The 14,292-nt window shown below is 45.5% G+C and overlaps 1 protein-coding gene across 1 annotated transcript in view; it reads left to right on the forward strand.

The window, feature by feature from the left end:
* Positions 1 to 14,292, forward strand: part of ANXA5 (annexin A5) — a 189,006-nt gene that overhangs the window by 134,090 nt on the left and 40,624 nt on the right. The gene's annotated exons all lie outside the window — the stretch shown is intronic.

Below are 14,292 nucleotides of genomic sequence, written 5' to 3' on the forward strand. Positions count from 1 at the left end.
CTAACCTGCATTGCACGACTTTCTAAGTTGCTCTCCGGCGACGTGGGACTCCTTTGTGCAACTTCAGCGAGCACCGTTTCACGCATCCTTGTAGTGCCTGTTTCTGGCACTTCTCCGGGTGCTACCTGCTTCAGTGAGGGCTCTTTGTCTTGCTCGACGTCCCCTCTCTCTGCAGGTCCAATTTGCGACCTCCTGGGCCCCAGCAGCGTCCAAAAACGCCAAACGCACGATTTGCGTGTAGCAAGGCTTGTTGGCGTCCATCCGGCGGGAAAACACTTCTGCACGACTCTCCAAGGCGTGCGGGATCCATCCTCCAAAGGGGAAGTCTCTAGCCCTTGTCGTTCCTGCAGTATTCACAGTTCTTCAGCCTAGTAAGAGCTTCTTTGCACCAACCGCTGGCATTTCTTGGGCATCTGCCCATCTCCGAGCTGCTTGTGACTTTTGGACTTGGTCCCCTTGTTCCACAGGTACCCTCAGTCAGGAATCCATCGTTGTTGCATTGCTGATTTGTGTTTTCCTTGCATTTTCCCTCTAACACGACTATTTTGTCCTTAGGGGAACTTTGGTGCACTTTGCACTCACTTTTCAGGGTCTTGGGGAGGGTTATTTTTCTAACTCTCACTATTTTCTAATAGTCCCAGCGACCCTCTACAAGGTCACATAGGTTTGGGGTCCATTCGTGGTTCACATTCCACTTTTGGAGTATATGGTTTGTGTTGCCCCTATCCCTATGTTTCCCCATTGCATCCTATTGTAACTATACATTGTTTGCACTGTTTTCTAAGACTATACTGCATATTTTTGCTATTGTGTATATATATCTTGTGTATATTTCCTATCCTCTCACTGAGGGTACACTCTAAGATACTTTGGCATATTGTCATAAAAATAAAGTACCTTTATTTTTAGTATAACTGTGTATTGTGTTTTCTTATGATATTGTGCATATGACACTAAGTGGTACTGTAGTAGCTTCACACGTCTCCTAGTTCAGCCTGAGCTGCTTTGCTAAGCTACCATTATCTATCAGCCTAAGCTGCTAGACACCCTATACACTAATAAGGGATAACTGGGCCTGGTGCAAGGTGCAAGTACCCCTTGGTACTCACTACAAGCCAGTCCAGCCTCCTACACTCCTCACATTAAACAAGGTCTCCTTAATGCAATAAATAAGCTCTTGACCCAAGGAAATTCCTAAACAGTTCTATCTGGCATATTTTGAAAAGACAGAGCTCTGGTTAAAGTAACATTTAATAACTAGTTTTGAGAACTTGCTTCCCTGGGAAACAATATCTATAAGAGCGTCCAGGAGAGTATGTGAGGTGACTGTGCTTTACGCCTCATCCCTAATAGGGCATTGCACTGAGGAAACCAGTCATGGGTGGAATGCTTGAATTCATCTCAGCCAATGCTAATTATTGGTGGCCACATTCCAGCCCATTTTTATTTCTTTTTTTTTTTATTTTATTTTTTTGCACGTAATTAGCCATTCCCTGTACCTTGTATTCACTTTCAATGTTGATTCTGATTTTATCCTGTTAAACCACAGTCCTGGTCAAAACATTATTCAAACATCATCCTCCTCGCCAACCTCCAACACTTTTCTCTCACTCTTAGTAAGCTGAAGCCAACTCGTGTCCCTGATGAGCAACTGAACAACCTAAAGAAAGGAGAGATCAATATGCTCTAAGGATCCATGAGCTTGTGTTTTTTTTCACAACCGCATAGTGGTGACTCTTGACAAGCGAGAAGATCAAAGGCAGCAGGTGTTTTAAAAGTGTCTTTGCTGAAATGGCAAAGCCTGAAACGCATACAAAATTCTTCTGTGTCAGAAACAAACGCATCACCAGTGGATATTATATGACTGTGAACTGCCCAAAAAAAGACCCTGCTTGTCGAATACATCACAGAGGCTCTGAAAAAAGTAAATGTAAGGAAATGGCTCCCTGTTGCAGTTACCCCCCACTTTTTGCCTGATACTGATGCTGACTTGACTGAGAAGTGTGCTGGGACCCTGCTAACCAGGCCCCAGCACCAGTGTTCTTTCACCTAAAATGTACCATTGTTTCCACAATTGGCACACCCCTGGCACACAAGTCCCTTGTAAAAGGTACCAGTGGTACCAAGGGTCCTGTGACCAGGGAAGATCCCTAAGGGCTGCAGCATATGTTGTGCCACCCTAAGGGACCCCTGACCTAACACATGCACACTGCCATTGCAGATTGTGTGTGTTGGTGGGGGAAAAAAAGGCAAAGTCGACATGGCATCCCCCTCAGGATGCCATGCACCCAAAATGCTGCCTATAGCAGAGGTAAGTCACCCCTCTAGCAGGCCTTACAGCGCTAAGGCAGAGTGCACTATACCACATGTGAGGGCATAGCTGCATGAGCAATATGCCCCTACAGTGTCTAAGTCTATTCTTAGACATTGTAAGTACAGTGTGGCCATATTAAGTATATGGTCTGGGAGTTTGTCAAAAAACGAACTCCACAGCTCCATAAATGGCTACACTGAATACTGGGAAGTTTGGTATCAAACGTCTCCGAATAATAAACCCACACTGATGCCAGTGTTGGATTTATTAAAAAATGCACACAGAGGGCATCTTAGAGATGCCCTCTGTATTTTACCCAATTGTTCAGTGCAGGACTGACTGGTCTGTGCTAGCCTGCTGCTGAGACACAAGTTTCTGACCCCATGTGGTGAGGGCCTTTGTGCTCTCTGAGGACAAACAAAAGCCTGCTCTGGATGGAGGTGCTTCACACCTCCCCCCTGCAGGAACTGTAACACCTAGCAGTGAGTCTCAAAGGCTCGGGCTTCGTGTTACAATGCCCCGAGGCACTCCAGATAGTGGAGATGCCCGCCCCCTGGACACAGCCCCCCCTTTTGGCGGCAAGTCCAGGGGCGATAATGAGAAAAACAAGGAGGAGTCACCCACCAGTCTGGACAGCCCCTAAGGTGTCCTGAGCTGAGGTGACCCCTGCCTTTAGAAATCCTCCATCTTGATTTTGGAGGATTCCCCCAATAGGAATAGGGACGTGCTCCCCTCCCCTCGGGGAGGAGGCAAAAAGAGGGTGTAGTTTCCCTCAAGGACAGTAACTATTGGCTACTGCCCTCCCACACCTAAACACACCCCTAAATTCAGTATTTAGGGGCACCCCAGAACCTAGGAAACTAGATTCCTGCAACCTGAAGACGAAGGACTGCTGACCTGAAGACCTGCAGAGAAGACGGAGACACCAACTGCTTTGGCCCCAGCCCTACCGGCCTGTCTCCCCACTTCAAGAAAAACCGCAACAGTGACGCGTCCCCCAGAGTCCAGCAACCTCTGAAGCCTCAGAGGACTACCCTGCATCTAAAAGGACCTAGAAACTCCCGAGGACAGTGGACCTGTTCCACAAAGACTGAAACTTGCAACAAAGAAACAACTTTTAAAGACCACACGTTTCCCACCGGAAGCGTGAGACTTTCTACTCTACACCCGACGCTCCCGGCTCGACCTGCGGAAAACCAACAAAACAGGGAGGACTCCCCAGTGACTGCGAGCCTGTGAGTAGCCAGAGTTGACTCCCCTGAGCCCCCACAGCAACGCTTGCAGAGGGAATCCAGAGGCACCCCCTGACCGCGACTGCCTGCTTCTAAGAACCCGACGCCTGGTAAACCCGCAGCCCCCAGGACCTGGAGGATCCGACCTCCAGTGCAGGAGCGACCCCCAGGCCGCCCTCTTCCTAGCCCAGGTGGTGGCTACCCCAAGGAGCCCCCCCTTGCCTGCCTGTATCGCTTAAGAGACCCCTGGGTCTCCCATTCAAACCTATTGCGAACCCGACACTTGTTTACACTCTGCACACGGCCACCCCTGTGCCGCTGAGGGTGTACTTTTTATGCTGACTTGGGTCGTCCACCCAATCGCCCCCTCCGGTGCCCTACAAAACCCCCCTGGTCTGCCCTCCAAAGTCGCGGGTACCTACCTGCTGGCAGACTGGAACCGGGGCACCCCCCTTCTCCATTGAAACCTATGCGTTTTGGGCACCACTTTGACCTCTGCACCTGACTGGCCCTGAGCTGCTGGTGTGGTAACTTTGGGGTTGCCCTGAACCCCAACGGTGGGCTACCTTGGACCTAACTTTGAACCTTGTAAGTGCTTTACTTACCTGTGAAACTTAACAATTACTTACCTCCCCAAGGAACCGTTGATTTTTGCACTGTGTCCATTTTTAAAATAGCTTATTGCCATATTTGCCAAAACTGTACATGATATTGTGTTGATTCAAAGTTCCTAAAATACCCGAGTGAAATACCTTTCATTTGAAGTATTACTTATAAATCTTTAACCTGTGGTTCTTAAAATAATCTAAGAAAATATATTTTTCTATATAAAAACCTATTGGCCTGGAATTGTCTTTTGAGTGTGTTCCTCATTTATTGCCTGTGTGTGTACAGCAAATGCTTAACTCTACCCTCTGATAAGCCTACTACTCGACCACACTACCACAAAATAGAGCATTAGAATGATCTCTTTATGCCACTATCTTGCCTCTAAGGGGAACCCTTGGACTCTGTGCACACTATTTCTTACTTTGAAATAGTATATACAGAGCCAACCTCCTACAGTAAATCTTTAACGTACTGGCCACCTGAAGTGCTGAATAATTTACTGAGCAACGTGGTGAATTTGTTGGCTGCCTTAGAGTCAAAAAGTTATTTTCCTTTCCTTAATGTAAAGTCCTGTCTAGAATCAAGTTATGAAGTCTTGTATATTGTTACATTGTGTTTTGAGTTTCTAAGCCCCTCCTCCGGAGTAAGTCTTCACTGCCCAACTTCACTATCCTGCAAGTCCAGAGCTCGGAGGAACATTTGGCCATCCCAGTTGTGGGACACAGTGGTAAACAACCTTAGTCACTGGATTAAGCCTGGTGACTTTTCAGTGTTCTATGGCCCCGGCAAAAGGCCTTACAGCTTGGCTATCTGGCTGTGCTCAAAGCTGCCTTAGTGACTGACATTCTGAGTTGCAAGGCCCCAGCCACACATTATCCTTCTATGTTTGCCTTCCAGGCAGCCTAGTACCATGCGTGACCTCTTAGGCCAGTTGTAAAGAAATGGCTCCCTGTTGCAGTTACCCCCCACTTTTTGCCTGATGCTGACTTGACTGAGAAGTGTGCTGGGACCCTGCTAACCAGGTCCCAGCACCAGTGTTCTTTCCCCTAAAATGTACCATTGTTTCCACAATTGGCACAACCCTTGCACCTAGGTAAGTTCCTTGTAACTGGTACTCCTGGTACCAAGGGCCCTGATGCCAGGGAAGGTCTCTAAGGGCTGCAGCATGTCTTATGCCACCCTAGGGACCCCTCAATCCGCACAGACACCCTGTTTGCCAGCTTGTGTGTGCTGGTGGGGAGAAAATGACTAAGTCGACATGGCACTCCCCTCAGGGTGCCATGCCAACCTCACACTGCCTGTGGCATAGGTAAGTCACTCCTCTAGCAGGCCTTACAGCCCTAAGGCAGGGTGCACTATACCACAGGTGAGGGCATATGTGCATGAGCACTATGCCCCTACAGTGTCCAAGCAAAACCTTAGACATTGTAAGTGAGGGTAGCCATAAGAGTATATGGGCTGGGAGTCTGTCAAAAACGAACTCCACAGCTCCATAATGGCTACACTGAAAACTGGGAAGTTTGGTATCAAACTTCTCAGAATAATAAACCCACACTGATGCCAGTGTTGGATTTATTAAAAAAATGCACACAGAGGGCATCTTAGAGATGCCCCCTGTATTTTACCCAATTGTTCAGTGCAGGACTGACTGGTCTGTGCCAGCCTACTGCTGAGAGACTAGTTTCTGACCCCATGCGGTGAGAGCCTTTGTGCTCTCTGAGGACAGAAACAAAGCCTGCTCTGGGTGGAGGTGCTTCACACCTCCCCCCTGCAGGAACTGTAACACCTAGCAGTGAGCTTTAAAGGCTCAAGCTTCGTGTTACAATGCCCCAGGGCACTCCAGCTAGTGGAGATGCCCGCCCCCTGGACACAGCCCCCACTTTTGGTGGCATGTCCAGGAGACATAATGAGAAAAACAAGGAGTCGTCACTGGCCAGTCAGGACAGCCCCTAAGGTGTCCTGAGCTGAGGTGACTCTGACTTTTAGAAATCCTCCATCTTGTAGAAGGAGGATTCCCCCAATAGGGATAGGAATGTGTCCCCCTCCCCTTGGGAGGAGGCACAAAGAGGGTGTACCCACCCTCAGGGCTAGTAGCCATTGGCTTCTAACCCCCCAGACCTAAACACGCCCTTAAATGTAGTATTTAAGGGCTCCCCTGAACCTAAGAATTTAGATTCCTGCAACTACAAGAAGAAGAGGACTGCTGAGCTGAAAGACCCCTGCAAAAGAAGAAAAGAAGACACCAACTGCTTTGGCCCCAGTCCTACCGGCCTGTCTCCTGCCTTCTAAAGAAACCTGCTCCAGCGACGCTTTCCCCAGGACCAGCGACCTCTGAATCCTCAGAGGACTGCCCTGCTTCAAGAAAGACAAGAAACTCCAGAGGACAGCGGCCCTGCTCCAAAAAGACTGCAACTTTGTTACAGAGGAGCAGATTTAAAGACCCCTGCAAATCCCCGCAAGAAGCGTGAGCCTTTCAACACTGCATCCGGCGACCCCGACTCGACTGGTGGAGAACCAACACCTCAGGGAGGACCCTCCGGCGACTCAGAGACTGTGAGTAACCAAAGTTGTCCCCCCCTGAGCCCCCACAGCGACGCCTGACTCTAAAATCCCTACGGCTGGAAAAGACCCTGCACCCGCAGCCCCCAGCACCTGAAGGAACGGAACTTCAGTGCAAGAGTGACCCCCAGGAGGCCCTCTCCCTTGCCCAGGTGGTGGCTACCCCGAGGAGCCCCCCCTTGCCTGCCTGCACCGCTGAAGAGACCCCTTGGTCTCCCATTGACTCCCATTGGAAACCCGACGCTAGTTTGCACACTGCACCCGGCCGCCCCCGCGCTGCTGAGGGTGTACTTTCTGTGCTGACTTGTGTCCCCCCCGGTGCCCTACAAAACCCCCCTGGTCTGCCCTCCGAAGACGCGGGTACTTACCTGCTGGCAGACTGGAACCGGGGCACCCCCTTCTCTCCATTGAAGCCTATGTGTTTTGGGCACCACTTTGAACTCTGCACCTGACCGGCCCTGAGCTGCTGGTGTGGTGACTTTGGGGTTGCTCTGAACCCCCAACGGTGGGCTACCTTGGACCCCAATCTGAACCCCGTAGGTGGTTCACTTACCTACAAAAACTAACAATACTTTACCTCCCCCAGGAACTGTCAAAATTGCACTGTGTCCACTTTTAAAACAGCTAAATGTGTTTTATGTAAAAAGTATACATGCTATTGTAATAATTCAAAGTTCCTAGAGTACTTACCTGCAACACCTTTCAAATGAGATATTACATGTAGAATTTGAACCTGTGGTTCATAAAATAAACTAAGAAAATATATTTTTCTATACAAAAACCTATTGGCTTGGAATTGTCTCGGAGTGTGTGTTCCTCATTTATTGCCTGTGTGTATGTACAACAAATGCTTAACACTACTCCTTGGATAAGCCTACTGCTCGACCACAAAATAGAGCATTAGTATTATCTCTTTTTGCCACTATCTTACCTCTAAGGGGAACCCTTGGACTCTGTGCATGCTATTCCTTACTTTGAAATAGCACATACAGAGCCAACTTCCTACACCAGTCCTGGCTTTTTAGTTAAGGGCATTTTGGTCCCTAGGACTTGCAGCTTTGCAATAATGTAGGATGCACGCATAGTTAGCTAATACTGTGTAGAATGTATGTCGGAAAAACGCATGCTGGAACCATGCATGCCAGAACAACACGGTGGGAACAACTACTGCGTTGTTACCACTAATGCCTTTATCACGAATGCCTTAACAATTTTTCATTGTAAAGGCATTCCTGGTATTCACCCCCCCCGGCCCCACACATCCACCACTAAAATTACTGTGAACAGCCCCTAAATTACCGCGACACCCAACCTCTAACACCACCCCATACCCCACCCTTAATATTACCACGACCCCCTCCACCCCGCCCCTAAAACCACCCCAACCCCACGCCTAAATTACCGTAACTCCCCACTCCTAAAACCACCCCGCCAACCTAAACTACCCCACCCCTAAAACCACTCCAACCCCCACCCCTAAAACCTAAACTACCCCACCCCAAAAAACTAAAAATACCCACCCCGCCGCTAAAACAAAAATTGCCCCAACCCCCCTCCCCAAATCTAAACCACCCTGACCCCATCCCTAAAACCTAAACCACCCCGACCCCCCCCCTCCCCAAAAACTAAAAATACCCTGCCCCTAAAACAGCCACAGTCCCAGCCCCATTTACCTGATCACGTTGTTCTCCGAAGCAGACTCCCTTTTTCTGTGCCTTAACCATGCATGTGTGTGGTTCAACACATGCGTGGTAAGGCCCAAACAAGGAAGTCGTGGTTAACAAAAGCGTTGTTCCACTTACGTTGTCCACAACTTCGTTGTTCGGGAGTCGTGGTTCAGGCTGCTTCCCTGTGTTGTATAGCTACGACGCATGCTTGATGTACCGCAATATTAGTATTTATTTGGTATTGGTTTCCTGTGATTGTCGCTGTTCATTTAACTCCTTTATGTCCTTACAATGTTTGGGGAGGGTTCTAGAGTCTAACTGCTTGTGGGCAGTGGCTTCCGGGCTCTTGGACTGGTTGGATGTGCTGTTTGTGGGTCTAAATATCTGAAGAATGAAGAAAGTATTTCTACTACAAGAATTGAAAACTGAAGGTGCCTTCTTTTATCACCCCTATAATTAAATTTTCTTGTTCGAATTCCCAGTGTTGGAATTCTGCACCTAAAAAGTTACATCTTTGCTTCAATACACATTTCTGACTGACAGAATTTGTAAAAGCATTCCCTGGTGTACATGTGGAAAAAATTGTGAATTTCTCTTTCCACCAATGCAGATGTATTGCCACGTGCATAATGGTACATTTCAGTGACGTTTCTGCTGCAGACAGCTGCATGTAATTTGCAAGGATACCTGTGAACCAATACAGGTTTAACTTAAACTTTCATTTCTTCTGGATACAATGTTGGACAGAAATACACTTGGGACAAACAACCAATTCAGTCTGTGGTGTCTGCTTTTAAAGTGATTGTGACCATTATAATTTAGCTAAACCTAGGTATACACATTCAGATATAGTACATCTAATGTACAGTGAGTAGCATTGTTACTTTCCTTGCCTAACTCAAAAAGAAAACAAGTGTTTCCTTATTGCTCCTTCTATACACTGCGGTCCTCATTTAGAGTTTGCCCGATGGATACTATGTCACAGAAGTGATAGATATTCTATCCGCTTAATTACAAGTTCGGTTAGGATACACTGTACTTATAATTAGGCGGGCTAGATATTCGTCACGTTTGTGGCTGAGTACCAATCGTCCAGACTCTGAATCAGGCCCTTTGCCTTGCCCTGTCCTGTGATAGTTACTTATCTTGTCTGAGAGAGTTCATGGCAGTAGGACACGTTCACACCTCTGATCGTCTCCTAGCCAGCTTGTTAAGTAAGGCTGTAAGCAACGCAGGCAGTTCTGGTTGGAGATTCTTCTTATAAACAGTCCTGCTGAGACTGATGCTCTTTCACTGCACTTGCTTATTCAGTGCAATGTCACTGCAGGTGGAGTGGATGCTTCAGATTTCTGGCCACTAAAGAGTAAAAATGTGTATCTGCCATGCAGTCCCCTGGGGTTCAGGCATCCTTAGTCACTGGTGTGGTTGGACCATTCAGCAGCAATCAGTGTGGCCGTTCACTCATTACTTTTGTGATTTATTTTTTTCTTTTTTTTAAATGGGCAATGCTAATGTGTCCTGCTTTGGTCCTTTGTTTCTTCTGACGTCCCCATTGCTTGTGGCATGCTCTTCGGTATTGCCACTCCAACACATTTATCTCCAGTCACTTTTCAGACGGAATTGTTGTGAGGGACTAATTCCACTCTTACGCCAACGACGCACAGACCTATCTAGAGCCAGGAAGTTCTGTGGACAACTTGAGGACCTTAATCACAAGCCTCCTCAAAATTGCACACTGGCTGAGTTTCAGTGGCTTTAAAGATAATTCTTCTAAAACCCGTTTATTGCCATTGGACCCCACCTCCCAATCAGTTTGTTTGGGTCAAACTATTCAGCATCATTTATTATTGCAGCATGAGTCTGTCACTTCAAATCGTTAAAGTGAGTAAGTACTGCTGATGTATGCTGTGAAAGCTCAGAACAATACTTTGCTATTTACCTGAGATAGTCACAAAATCATCATTGGAGTATTGGTGAATTTCAGTTCGGATTATTGCAGTGCTTATTAAGATCAACTTCTGCAGTGCCAATTTGCGCGATTAGAGCGTATACCACATGCAGTAGTGCAGGTGATTTTTGGACTACGCAACATGCATCCAGTTACACTTCTATGGAAATCTATCCTTTGGTTTCCTCTAAGGATACGATGAACTTTATAAAAATGTTTTCCCTGGTCTGCAAGTGTGTGCATGGGCCGGCTCCTTGACCATTGAGTAAAACCGTTCTAAAATATATACCTGTTGAACCCTTCAATGAACTAACGATATTCTTCTGATTATTCTGACGTCTTAATATGAATAGCCCTGTAATAGCTTTTCTGTTATCCAGCTATGTTAACATTTAATGAAGAACAGTAGCTTTTAGCCCTAAAAGCCATGAAAGCGTCTCTTGCAGACACCCTCCACCATGAAATCTTGCTTTTTCATCTTCTGCTTATTCTAATATTTGTGACAAATGTACGGGTTATTACTTTTTTGGTTTTAAGCTGGGCGAAGAAGTAAATAAAAAGAATGATAGATGAAATAACAAAGAATGGTGTGTCCAGGAGAGTTTGCGCTGTGTCCCCCACCTTGGTGTTGGGTGAGTGACACAAGTATGCCTCGCTACTATAATAAAGCAGACTATAGGGGGGGCTCGTAGGCCTAGTTGAAACGTAGAATCATAATTCAATACATCTAATGAAAAAGAAACACAAATGGAAGCAGCAAGCAAATTACTGCAATTGTATTTAAAGATCATTGAATGAAAAGATATTCCAGCATCCACAATTATCTAAAATAAGTGCAGTGAATAAAAGGAGTGAACACAGTGCTCTTGAACAAGTGCCCCTGAGCGGCACATGTGATACACAGAAAAGAAAATGGTAAGAATAAACAGCATAGAGGCAATGCTTGTAAGATTTTAGTACATGAACTTGATAATACAAAAAGATTTCTAAATATCATGTAATAAATGAAAAGCTGAAATACACTGTTCCAGATGTCAGTGGTGTTCCGACCCCCGATGTCGATGGTGTTTCGACCCTGATTACTCAAGGTAACCATCAGGAGAGAATTTCACGTAGATAGTGCTGGTTAATGGGTCAGAGGAAAAAATGAATGGCAACAACTGGAAGTGAAGAAAATGAGGTGGTTGTCCTGAAATCAATTACCCAAGCTTTTCTATAAGACACAGTATGGATCACAAAGAAGAATAACACTGACCCCAATACCTCACAAAATGATAGGGGTCCTAAATGGACAAGAGTTAATGCATTTGGTCCAAAAGAATTCGCTCTTTCAATGAGATGCCAGTTTCATTAGGTCTAGCTACCAACCACTCATGTCTGGCAACCATGCCATCAGGTTTTAGGTTGAGCCTAGGCAGCACACATGTGCTGTCTCTCGACATGCTGCAGTCTACATCTGTGGGCTTTTACTACGCCCAACACACGCCCATCACTTTCATTCATTCCTTGGCCTGCCTTTCAAAATTCTTTTGGTTTGTTTTTGGGTAGATGCTTTAGGTTTGTCCTGCCTTGAGGCATTTTTGTTACTGCTTTGGAGGCTGACGCTGTTACATGGATTATTGCACGCTCGTCCATAAAAGTTAGTGTCCGTGCACTACTTTTTTTCTTTTGCCTTTATGCTTTGCGCTTGTGGCGGTATGTTGTTTCTTCCTCTGGTATCTCCTTGTTTCTTTGCGGTGTCTGCAACTGACAAAGACTGCAAGCTGGAGGGGGATTCTTTTTTATTTATATAGTGTGAACTCGACCGGACGATTGGAGCACTTTACATGAGCAGTCCCATTCCAAAATTCTTCCTATGTTCAGCAGTTGAAAATATACAAACTTAAACCGTTTTAAATAGAAAAAAAGATGAGGGGAAACCTCAACGTGGCTCTCCCTGGCACAGCAATAGAACAAATACTACAATATTCACTGCACACAGGGAAACTCGCCCCATAATGCTTTGCAGGGCATTCCTTTTACAACACGTTTGCCCATAACTCATCCTGTGGTGGCCCTAGGACAATGGGACCACTACCAAAATGTTCTGCACAATGTGCTTCTTTTCAGCTCTTCTGGGTCACCACACTAGGTTGGGGCATAGTTAATATTCTAAGGGCCTTGTTTGTAATAATATTCTAGTAGGCCTGAAAATGTGTATTGTATTATGCCCTCTAGGTGCTGAATATATGGTTACACTGTAGTGCTCTGTCCTTCTCTTCATGTGGTTATGCCCTCTAGGGGCTGACTATATGGTTACATGACGATGTTTCTTACAATTCTTTTTTTTTTTTGGTACCTTCTAGGGGATGTTCTGACCATTACAGTGATGCCAAGTGTATGAAGAAATGCACAAATGCAGTTTATTTCTGATAAAGTTTTAATGTGCTGCATGGCTAAATACTTATAAGGTTTCAAAAGTGAGACATATTAGCTATGCCAGTGCTTGTTGTACATTAGGGCTGGTAGAGAGAGGACTTTGGATCCGCTCTCTCTAGCCAATAGCATTTGCATGTTTCTCTTAGTTTGCCACTCTGTGAATGGGTTGTCAGGGACATGGCAGTTTGCCGACCGTCTAATTGTCCCATTTTTATTATTACTAGGTTTTGATGATGGGTTTATGCAGTGCTTTTGTTGATCAGCAGGTGTAGCTTATAATTGAAAGCTGCTGTTATGCATTTACTTAGCTGAGAAAACACTTCTATTGGTGATTTGTCTTTTTATGTTTTAGAAGTATGTGCCTTTTGGAAGATTGACTGTTATGAAGAGTTAGTCCTAATAATGAATCCCTCTTACATGTTCATTTGTTTTACCTTGGATGTATCAAATACTGTCTCTTTTGTCATAAGTATATATTATGCAGCAGTTTACTGTGCATGTCTAAAAGTTCACCAGCTAAAACACAACCTTCAGCTTCTGACTCCTTTTCATAAAACCTAGGTTTGAGGGTGCAGTCTTGTACCCATCCATAAAATGCTATAGTTTTAATGGACAACAAAAAAACATGAAAGCCAATGCCTTTCCGATCCGAAGGGCACACTCTGTACTTCTTGTACTATTTTTGGTCTGACAATACCTCAAATAGCCACAACATGCAATCCTCAAAGTGGCTTTAGGTATTCCCTCTAAAGCCATTGACATGTTAGCTGTAGCTAGTCCCAACGTACCAAACGTTCACTAGGAGTCCCTACCCATCCTGTTATGTTCTTCATAACCTATTTTCTCTATCCTACACCCCCCACATACCCTTCGTTACCAATTCCCCTACTGTACTTTTTACTACATACCGCATGCTGCTACTCATACATACTCTCCTGTACATTAAGAGCCCTATCCATCCACATACCCTGACCAGTCCTACCCTACATCCCACATAGTGTATATACTGTCTGCCCTAATGCTGGAATACATACCTTACACAACCCTTCCCATTACTACTCTACGCAATCAAGACTTCCCTACTTCATGCACCCTAGCCAACTCTGCATATGCTACTCAACATACCATAATCTACATATTTTTTAGCCCTGCATATCATATTCTACTATACATTCCCTATCCTGCATACCTGATTTAACCCTACCTTAGATACTCTATCCAACTTACCATATCCACTCTTTACCCACCTTAACCTGCTTAACATGCCTCTGCAACACTCCCATCCCACTCCTGCCCTTAAGTTGCAGTTTTATGAAAAAGAGGAAAGTTATACTTATGTTGAAATTAACGACATTGACACGTCATCATACACTTCACTACTAAATTTTAAATACTCCTTTGCAATGGCTATATCCTGAAAATTAATAAAACCTGCGATTAAACCAAAAACACTTACAGAGAATAACAACCATGCTACATCCTATAAGCTAACAGCCACTAACGATTACACTACAAATAACATAAGCTAACATTACATCAGCATTC

Source organism: Pleurodeles waltl, chromosome 1_2, assembly GCF_031143425.1.
Source record: "Pleurodeles waltl isolate 20211129_DDA chromosome 1_2, aPleWal1.hap1.20221129, whole genome shotgun sequence".
NCBI classification, from domain to species: Eukaryota; Metazoa; Chordata; class Amphibia; order Caudata; family Salamandridae; genus Pleurodeles; species Pleurodeles waltl.